The sequence below is a fragment of the Stigmatopora argus genome, chromosome 22, assembly GCF_051989625.1.
Source record: "Stigmatopora argus isolate UIUO_Sarg chromosome 22, RoL_Sarg_1.0, whole genome shotgun sequence".
Classification (NCBI taxonomy): Eukaryota; Metazoa; Chordata; class Actinopteri; order Syngnathiformes; family Syngnathidae; genus Stigmatopora; species Stigmatopora argus.
This window is the reverse complement of record NC_135408.1, coordinates 11756961-11768306: the sequence shown is the minus strand read 5'-3', so window position 1 is coordinate 11768306 and position 11346 is coordinate 11756961. Positions and strand designations below refer to the sequence as shown.

Sequence of the window (11346 nt, the reverse complement as noted above, 5' to 3'; positions counted from 1 at the left end):
CAGCGCCGGAGCCCCCCCCTCTTCGGGGCCCCGCCCCGCCCCGCCATTCTGTTCCTTTAGAAGTTTACAAAATGGCCTTTTAATTTGCTGTAACGTCTGCAGTGTCTGAATTGTGCCTGCATCAATCACCATCATCAGCAGGAGGCTGAGGGCGCCCGGTCCCTCGGGCCCTCTCAACGAACGGCCCCTCGGGCTCGCGTGGCCCTCGCGTGGCTGAGGGGTCCCCGAACGCCATCCGCCTCCGAGCTTCGCCCAGGTTGCGATAATAGAGCGTAGCTTTTGTTTGGGGCAGTTGGCATGTGTGCAAAGAGCCGAAAAGTGCATGGAATCAGTGTTTTTGAGTCTCCAGACCACATTTGGAGGGTCTTGAGTCTCAAAAGTTTTGTCTCTTGTCCTGTAGATTTTCCGTCTCAAGCCATACGTCAACAATGAAAAGAATTCAGCATTGAAATTGTTCCAAAAGTTAAAATTGCTTTGTATTTCGTAGTGCTTTTGATAAAATGTCATTTAACGTGTTAAATGTGGAACATAAGCTCTAAAGGAGAATCCCAGTAAATAGTGGCAGATTTTGTATTATTGGCAAGTATCATATCCTGATCCAAAGTATTGATATTGTATTGTTATGACATGGATAATTCACACCCCCAAGTGGAAGCTTGGAAATTAAATTTCTTTATCCATCTTATCAAATGTATCTTTTTGTAATGGGGCTCAAATTCAGTGAGTTTTCCAACACTTTAGCATTTTTTTCCTTCCATTTCTATGTTTGATTTTTTTGGTCCTGCAATCTTGTGATAGATGGGGATGGGGTGCTTAAAAAAAATTGGCAAAGTGAGTATTTTGCTTGAAGGCAAAGCGGTGGCATGGGCTCCCCCTATGATGTATTTGGTCTTTATCTACATGATTTACAAATCATTTATCTTCTATTTGAATTGAATTGACCCGGCTGACCTGAGGATGCGCACATCGTTAAAGGTGCGCTCTGCCTGCGAGCGGCGTGTGTGGCTAGAGCAGATAGGGGAGCAGACCGCGTGGGGCGCGGGGCGCCAGCCTGCGGGGTGGAAAAGTCACACAGCTCGGGTCAAAGACGATGTCAAGTGGGGAGAGAGGCCAGCTGAGCTGCCTCGGCGTGAGCATTGTGCTCCTCAATGCAGCTGCCGTCACTTATCGGCAGCGCCGGCAAAAAAAAAGGGCTGGCCCGCTTGGCCTGGGGGGACGGGGGGACGGGGGGACGGACGGACGGGCGGGGGGCTGGGCTGGGCTGGGCTTCGGACCGGCTGCCTGCCTGGCTGAAGCTCGGGAGCGTGTCCGTGTTGAGGGGAAGCAGAGAGGTGGGGGATTCTCGCACCCTGGAGATGTATGTTTCTGCCATTAGGGAAGGACAGGCTATTCGAAAAGCATACGATCGCACGTCACCATCTTGTAGGAGAGGAGCAAACAACCACAATGGCTGATTTGGATTGGAAATTCCAAGTGAAATTGATTTTTACAAGAGTTTGGGAACGTTTCAGGCCTTACTAACACACTTACAGAACCCATTCATCTGATCTAGAGCCACCGTCCCAGTCCCGAACACACCCAAAATCAACAATTTAAGAAAGCAAATATACAAGAAAGTTGAAAAAAAATTGATTTATATACCTCACCAATCACATTTGACATTTTTAAGTATTCCTTACTAGTTGATCTCATTCTTTCATTTGCTCAGTTTTTCACACAGTCAACAGAGTCTAGCTGTTATTTTATCACTCAGAGACTTACACATAATACGAGTTTACGGATTAATTTAAAATCAATGGGAACGTCCAGCCACTACCCATGTTTAATTGTGAAAATCTCATTGAACCTGGCCTGCACAAGAAGCTTGAAGTCAGCCTACATGGCAATTCTCAGCTTTAACACTAAAGAGCACCTCTCCATTAGCTGAGAGGTCAAAACCTGATATCATGATCATACTAATATAGAAAGTGTTGTAAAATCTCCACATTTTGGATACTTCTTTTGCAATACCCATATACATTTGGATTATTTTGTGTTATTTCGTAGCCTTTAACTCAGTCACCTATATTAACAGTTATAGACATGAAGCCCATTTCAAGAGCGCCTATCGAGTCGTCACCTGTCACCACCTTTGACAACGATGGACGTCCAATCCATTTCCATCTGTTTTGCTACCGCTGTAGTACACCCGTAAAATATTAGCCAGACAGATTGAGAGGTCGACGGCGTTTGCGCATCTGTCATTGGCACGTCTGGGTTGGCTTTTTTTCCTTTATTTTTGGTCCTGTGAGTCAGCAGCTGTCAGTCTCTGATCTCCGAGTCGTATGCAAGCAGGGGCGTCGTGGATTGAACAGAAGAATACAAGTGGAGCGCACAAGTGTCGCGGCCAGACTGCGTCCCGATGCCGCCGCCCACCCTTGTCCTTTCAGCTGGGCCTTCTCATGCTCACCCTTTTATCAGCAGCGGCTCTCTGGGACCGCCGCACAAAACAGATGGATGCTTTACAAAAGGCCCGGCTTCTTTGCAAGCTGGTGTTCTACATGGCTGATTACACCCAAATCACAGCAAAGGCCGAATTGATACAGTGGCTCGCTGGCAGGCTCGCTGGCAGGCTCGCTGGCTCGCGGTCATTCCGTGCCGGGAGCTTTTCGGGGCTGACGGAGGGGAAACTCAAACTGCTTTCTATTGTGGGCAAATGTCAATACATTTCCTCAATCAAAGCACATGAACAAACATCCACGATAGAGTATGAGAGATATACTATGAATTTGATAAGAAAAACTTCCAGCGGCAATACTAGACGCCGGCTGACTACAAATCATAAGCGCAAAGTGCTCCGGTTTTGCTTTTCGAGAAAGTTAAAAAAACGACAACAATATCCAAAACATAAAGTGCGGTATGATAAGTTCAATATTTCCATTCAAATCAAAGCCAAAAGAAGTAAAAGGGAAGCTGTACTTGTTATCAGCATCTGTGTCCTTCCCGTCTCTCCTTCCGGCTGCTCTCCCATCCCTGTCTGGCCTCCCAGATATGCTAATTGCTGTGTAAGAATATCCCGTTAGATAATTAGCATACATTACCCTGCGCTCATCTCCGGATTAATTCTCCGTGTGCGTAATCGCATTTGCGCTTCTTTCCAGTCCTGTGTTATAGGTGAGACGCGGGTAAATACAATATATGATAATACCGCCATGTAGCGTGGTGGGCATTAGGAGCTCTCAGAACTCCTCCAGGACGTTATCTGTGGACCGAGAGGACTGAATAAAGACAATTATCTCAGCGATAATAAACTGTGCTGGTCAATTTATTATTGGTGTATTCTCAATTCAACCGAGGAATTGCGAGTATTCAGGTATCACTCTGTTTACTGGTTGCGTCTTGATTTACAGTCTATAAGGCTTTTTATTCTTATATTGTATATATATAGTATATATATTGTAAATTGCCATCCCATTGTCGTTCCAAAAACATTGTTGACATTTAACATAATAAAGGTTTTTGGATGCTTTCCTCTGGCCACTGAACTCTTAAAACATGTTTAAACGATTAATCGAAAGCAATACTAACTACTACTACTTCTACTACTACTGGTACTACTACTACTGCTACTACTACTACTACTACTACTACCACTGCTACTACTACTACTACCACCACTACTGCTACTACTACTACTACTACTACCGCTACTACTACTAATACAACCACTACTGCTACTACTACAACCACTACTGCTACTACTACAACCACTACTACTACAACCACTACAACCACTACTACTACAACCACTACAACCACTACTACTACAACCACTACAACCACTACAACCACTACTACTACAACCACTACAACCACTACTACTACAACCACTACAACCACTACTACTACGACTAAGACCTTTCAGCCATTTAACCATTTAAAATAAAACCAACAATGTCTCATGTAATGTTGAATGGGTTTGAATTGCTGGGAATATTTGGGCAATTGGAATTTGAATCATATCACGCAAGAACCACACTTATATTGATAGCCACCCCTACTTTTATATCTCATTTGAATATATTGAACGAGGCCATCTGTAAGCCATTTATCTACATCCAAAAGCCGTTAGAATTGCTACGTCCTCCCCCGGGCCCGGCCCCCAGTCTCACATACAAAAAAGAAGAAAAAAAGAAAAAAAACCATTGAAAAAAAATCAAAAATTTCAAATAGAATAATGAAATAATTTTCTGACCAAGGGAGCCATTCAAGCCTTCCACGTTGAGATGCATTGTTTTCAGCTGTAACTGACACTCACCATGGGGTTTATTTATAGGTTTCAGAGGTTTTTCCTGACTCACCTTCAACAAAGCACACGGGTCCTGCACCCAGGTCGTATATTTTCACAGATAGTTCAAGGTTTCTGCCATGTAGTGCAACTTTACAGGCAAAGTCAATAAAGCCGTGGTGAGAAAGGGCCACTTTTAAAGCCGTCACGCGCTCCAGGCCCAAAGGGGAGAGAAGGCGAGAGCAGACATTTACGTATGTTAATTTCTGCAACCTTTATGCTTCGGAGATTGCGTACACTTAATGCACACTTGTGTTTTGGGAGAGATATTAAAATGTCTCCCAACAGTGCCTGGGGTCGACTAGCGTGGCTTTATAGAGTCTTTTCAATGCTTAGTCGGACCAGATTTCGGACTGAATTGAATTTTCGTTGTCCGTTTCTATTGACGTCATGTTTTGCGAGGCGGCCTGACAAAAAATGCCATCGTTTGTGAAAATACACGGCCCGCCATTCTTCATTCAAGCCCCCTCAAAGTTCTGTCGTCTCTGCATTTTTGCTTCGTTTCTTTCCTTCACAGCCTAAAGTTGACAATATTGATTGCGTTCCAATTGATTTGATCGCCTCTTTGCGCAAGCCATCAAGGTATTGCTACACAATATTGGTTCAGAGGGCAACGATAAAATATTTCCAAATATTACAAATTCAGCCACGGTTTAATCCCACACAAGGGTCTTTGTATGGTTACGCAGTTTCTCAAGAAATGCAAGGAAATGTCTTCAACGCATGTCACGCCAAGCATTACCATGCAAACTGTTTGTTGAAGGCGTTTGATCGACACAGATGTTCCCAACGCCGTGTCAATAAAGCCATTTGCAGACTGTCACATCTGACTCGCCGCCTCCCGCTGGGTGTGAGCACGAATCACAGAAGCAGCGAGAATCATTGATCCTTGGCGTGTGACCTCAGATAATATCACCGGACTGGTGATTAGCTCCCCACAGCGCCCGGCTGCTCTGCACGCTTTGGCTCATCTCTCCAGAGATGCGGCGAGATGGGAAAGTGAAAGTGCACCGAGCCGCTCCATCACAAGCGGTCAGAGATCAGCGTCCTCCCCTCGGAGGGGGAGGGACTTTCTACAATTGCCGTGTCAGCTTTGATTCGCTCGCTCCTCGACATTCACCCTGACCATTATTCGCCGCCTCGTCCGTTGAGAGACGAGCGGGATGATCGTGCAAAAGCCCGGATTCCGCCGCTCTCTGACCCCAGGTGCGAGAGGAAAGATATATCTCGGGCGGGCCGGTCAATTTCTGTCTCGACTCCAAGTCGCTGAGAATCGGCGAGACCGCCGATCGTTGAATATTGTCATTTCGGCCTCAGACTTGCGGCCTGTGCTTGAAAGGTTTTTCTTGGGTATCGATCGCCTTCATCCACTTCGAAGGCGGAGTGTGGACATCGGATGTAGGCAAATATGCGGGTGTTCAACGTTGGCCGATTTTGCGTTTCCATGAAGAAAAAAAAGCTAAAACCAAAGATTCAGATTTCAACTTATTTGCGGCCATTGGCAGGAACAGACCTCAAATCCATTTGAACTGGGATGGTCGGCACTGCTTGACCACGACACGTCAACGCTATCGACCATTGCTGTCGATGAGTTAACTCGTCACATTCAGGCGGTTCCGATAACACGAGGTTATAGCTTTTGAGCTGCTATTTCTTTTTTGCTTCGCACCAAGATTAAATATAACACTATTCTTTAAAGGAAATTGAACTCTATGGGAGCGCTAGACATTCAATACATTTGAACTAGGTTGGCTAGGATTGAATGATCTTGTTTCAGTGCCATTGACGGCAACGGACGACCAATCCCAATCAAACGATTCGGAAATCTATCGTTGTCGCCGTAAAACAAACATATTGAACGACATGTGACTCATTTTGAGCAAAAGTAAAGCATTGTGAGGGTGAAACATCTTTTAAAGTAGAGCTCTTTCCGCTTTTAAGATGCACCTTTTCTCAATGTGTGAGCAAAGGCTTTAAGTAGTGAATATAAAGTAGTACTGACAACAAAATGGCTCGAGTGGGACAACCTGTCAGCACGTGTGATGAATGGAAGCGGACCTCAGCCTCTATTTTGCAGCCGAGAAGTACTCTTCTCCAGCACGGATGACATTTCTCTCATCACTCATGTTCTATACTTCCATGGCAAATGACTCCATCAGACTTTGCTTGCACCTGTCCGTCAAACAAATGGAACAGCTGATGTCCTTTGGACAGGTGAGTGACGAGGACGATTGTTGGGAGGGGATACCAAAATAAATAAATAAACATCCTGAGGAAATAGTTTGAAAGGAAAGAGGCTTTCTATAGACCATTTACACGTGTACATACAGTATATATTTGGGCTTGTAGACCAATATCAGTCAATCTTAAATGAATTGTGTCATACTTGAGAATGATGAAAATAATGATACTTACTGACATGGGCAATCATGTACATATAGTACAATATGAAAGTCAAATTGTAGCACTCTTCAGCTTTTCTTTCAGTAGACCTCGTGGAAAATGAGTGCTCTTTCCTGATTATTACCTAAAAATATACAGATTATTCAGATGAATGGTGGATGTGAAGGATGGAAAAGAAATATTTATTAAAGGTTATTTTTGCAACTTGGTGCCTAGAAAAAGTATGCCCTTAGTTCAAGTACTTATTTTTTAGGCAGTGAAGGCAACTAAAGAATTCACTAACAGAAATGATGAATATAATACTTAGCTTAGTTCTGTTATTGCATCTGCTAATAGTTAAAGGTATTCGTAATTATTTAGATTCGCTCAAGTACAAAGTGTACTTTGTACACAACCCAAAATACGTCAGTCTTTTCTTTTTTTTCCTTGTCTCTGCTAATCAGTGACGAGGAATACTGATGGTCTGGAGCTTTTAGGAGCTGCTCGCCAAGTGGAGCGAGCTCTGTTTGTGTTGACAATTGCCGTCTCCCGGCCTCTAATGATGGCAAAACAAACAAGCGTGAGTTGCACGACAAGCTCAGTGTGTGTCACTTCATAATTTAATAGCATTTTGATTGCTCTGCAGGCGGTGGAATTATCAATTGGATGGCACCGCCGCTGTTTGTGCTGTCTCTTATTGCTGGAGCATAGATAACGCATTATAGAGACCATTTGCCCTGCAATCAAGTCTTTTGTTTTTCCACATATTTCTGTTTTTTTCTCAACTGCCGAGTCCTATATAAACACGACCCTATGGTTTTCTGTCTGAGAAAGAGAGGTTGTCAGGGGGGCCTACGCATTTCTGTGATTTTAGCCGAGAACATTTGCTTTTGAATGCATGCCGCCTTCTTTGTATCGGTGTTCACCTTTGCCGCCTCACCAGAAATGCCAGCGCTGCCCTTTGTGGTGGCAGAATGGAGGTGAACTCTGTGGTTTTGTCTCGCAAAGGTATTTCAAATGGCTTCATTTACATGAGAGCGTCGTGTCACGCGATTGTCCCGATCAACGGACCGGTGAACTACGGCTTGACATGTGTATGACAAGTGTACGAGAAGGGAGATGTTAGGAGATAGAGGCCACCCAAAGGATGATAAGATGGCTATATTCCACGGAATAGGCGACAATGACAGCGATAGACGGAGAATCCATTTGAACTGGCAGTGGAAGATGCCGTTTCGGAGAGATTGATGGCCAAAGAAGCCCATTTGGAACGTGAGAGGCTGGCAGGGAATGGTCGCACCAATGACGGCCAATTGCCTAATGAGGTCTGCTTAATAAGCAGGATAAAGTCAGATTTTTGTAGCCATTCTATTATAAAAAAATCAACAGCAACAGAGTACAACACTTCAGATAGTGGATGAAATAAAGTTCCAATCCAATCCAATACAAAAGTCTATAAAACTGGGTACTCAGACATTTCGTCGAAAGAGGTTTGGTCCCCGGACGTTTGGTCCCCGGACGTTTGGTCGACCGGACGTTTGGTCGAACGGACATTTGGTAGAACGGACGTTTGGTAGAACGGGTTCGCGAGTCCCGAGGTTTGAGTCAAGAGACTTTCATTTGTTTAACCCTTACCCTATTCACTCAATGTTAAATAATAGTCATTAAATGCCTATTCACCCAATGTTAAAATCTATCAATTGCATGCGAACCCGTTCTACCAAACGTCCGTTCTACCAAACGTCCGGTCGACCAAACGTCCGGTCGACCAAACGTCCGGTCGACCAAACGTCCGGTCGACCAAACGTCTTTCGCCGAAACATCCGGTCACGCTATTATTTCAAAACAAGTTTGGATTACTCCACATTTTTCATATCTGGTCGTCATTTTTGCCTCCCCTTTGAATTCAAAAACATGGCATTAAATCAATCGATACAAGACAGAGTTTCTTGATGATTTTGTCAACATTCATTGGGAAAGAAATGGACAGATTGCGATATTGATTGAAGCCATGGTGGCCACTGTCTCATTTGCGCGTGCTGAGGCTAAGTCACCCGCGTCATGCACTCCATCTTGAAAGAAAGCAAGGCGGATCAGCACCGGGCGAGACTCCGTAACAGCCATTAAAGGCAGGGGGGCCTTTCTCTACTTTCTTGATCCTTGGTTTTCTTTCATTGGCCTTCCCCTCCTCCTGCCATGACGGCGTGATTAAGCATCAGCGGCACAATGGGGGCGGGCCCACATCCCCAGGTCCCCGCGTCCCCACGGCCGCGGACAGTTCCTGCAGACCTGCGAGTCCTAATAAGGATTAGGCGAGAAGTTAACAATGAGTCCTTGAGGGGCCGCTAATACTATTCCACTCAGTGTCACTTCTCATCCAGGGCTATTCACCATTCCGTGTTTGAACATTAGCCGTAATCCTCTTATATATCAAAGGTGAACAAATCATATTAATTTAGACATTGCCACCTCACGGCACATTATGCACTCCCCGCAGAAAGCCAAATGTGGCCATCTGCTCAACCTTCTCCACTTCCTTGGAAGCAACGCGAAGGAAGTCGCCTTTAATGTTTGTCAGTGTTTTAGTATTTAGTTGCCAGTTTTGGAAGGAAAGCTAATGGCTCAGATGAGCTTCGGATTTAGAAGATTTTGGTTCTTCCGTATCTCTTGCGCCGTGACCGGACGTTTGGTCGCCCGGACGTTTGGTCGCCCGGACGTTTGGTCGCCCGGACGTTTGGTCGCCCGGACGTTTGGTCGCCCGGGTGAATATAATTTTGAGAGCTGGTTTCAACAGTAGATATTTAGATATTAAACTCTCATGAATATAATTTTGAGAGCTGGTTTCAACAGTAAACTCTCTGTCATGTTGTCAAACGTCCGGCGACCAAACGTCCGGCGACCGAACGTCCGGGCGACCAAACGTCCGGCGACCAAATGTCCGAGTACCCTCGTGCGTTCCTCTAATGTCGTTCAATCTTGGCCGATGAACGTGTCTATTATCCATAGATGCTAATATCGTGCCTGCATGAAATGCTTGAATTAAGGGCGCGAGGTAAGCAGACCGTTTGAAGCAGCGCGTGTGAAAATGTGCACCTCTGGCCACCTGAGAAATGACCTTTTCCAAAGCAATCTATTTCCTGTTGTTGCTTTTGTCCAGCCGTTTTTGTTTGGAGTGACGCAACGCCGTGCCCCCGGCTTTTGTTTATACTCCCAAAATTGGACCTGTTAAGGAAGAGAATCTAGGGCCAATCTAAGCGACAATTCGACGCTCTGCACCCTTTCATTTACTGAGGGGAGGAAAAAAAAAGTCTATATTGTTCCCATTAAATGTGTTGTACTGTACCTGAAAATAAATAGCATGATTGCAGTCGTTAGATGGGTAAACGCTCTCTAAGCTGCTATTAGAGGCCAGGAGAAGGAGCACAGAAAGCAGACGGCGAGGCGAGGCGAGGCGACGCGTAGTCGTCCCCGCCAATTATCCGTAATGGTGGCACCATTTGCTAACGGCGCCTTTCTTCCACCGAGGATCGTTTAAACAGTTTTGGGAGTTTGATGCTTGGAAGTTGTTTTGGCTGCACGCTGCGCCTGGGCATTTTAGTCTGCACTTTACGAAGTGAGCTTTTTGACAAACAAATTTTTCCTCGGGTCTCGCTTTAGTGCGCCTTTTGCCAGGAAAGACGGTCTGAGAAGGCATATCTCGATGATTGTCCCCTTAAGTGCTAGCTAGTAAGATCTTTTAATTTGCGATACGTTACGAGTGTTCAAATGAAGTTTTTAGGACCATCGTGACCAAGCCAAGGCAGTTTGGTCCGAAATATACCTTTAGTTTTTGGGGGGATTGTGTCACCACGCTTCCAAATTCAAATGGACACGACGAATGCAACGTAAAATCAACACAATAACGTGTGCACCTAACTGCAGACACACGTTTATTAAGGTCAGAATGCGTGTATCGGGAGATGTAATTGTAATATAAAATAGGTCTGTCGATGAGAAGCTAAGGAGAATGTAAACAAGCTCCAAAGTGGTGCAGAAGAGCCACTCGTAGGCTATTTAATACGACAGCCCTTCACACTGATTTTCTTTGCGTTAGATTAGCCGCCCGTCTTATTGGCTGGCCATTTTTATTTATTGCTTCAAACTCCAAATATTAAACGTCCAATTTGTAAGAGCCGAGGTATCATCATGCTACAATTACGTATTGATTATTTGGGCAAAGTGCCATTTGCACTGTTGGACTGTTAGCAGTCATTTATTCATGCCGTATTAAAAATCCGTCTCGATCACAAAACAATTATTAGCTGGCATAAAGCATGAAAATCAAGAATTTGGAGAAGACACAATAGAAAATACAATCATGTCATTGGAAAGGAGAGCTTATCGAAAAACATTTTCTGCTGTTATCCGTCAGGGAAACGGCGTGAGGGATGCATATTATATTCCTTTCAGATCGTTCCACTAATTGCATGTACATATTTATATGCGTTATTTGATGAACAGAAATATTTTAACACCGGGAAAAATCATTTGTACTTTTAATGAATCGGGGCAAAATGCATGAGGGCCTCCAAACCCGAACCTCATTAACCCGGTAGATATTTTTCATCCAATGATTGTATATTTCTATGCGAACACTT

General features: G+C 44.6%; 1 protein-coding gene across 1 annotated transcript in view; it reads right to left on the bottom strand.

Annotated features, from left to right (window-relative positions):
• Positions 1-6742: 6742 nt before the first annotated feature.
• The window catches only part of LOC144068121 (seizure protein 6 homolog), a 66400-nt gene continuing 61796 nt past the window's right edge, over positions 6743-11346 (bottom strand). Inside the window, exon 18 of the transcript XR_013298117.1 lies at positions 6743-6854. The gene's annotated coding sequence lies outside the window, so the exon portion shown is untranslated. The remainder of the gene's footprint in view (positions 6855-11346) is intronic.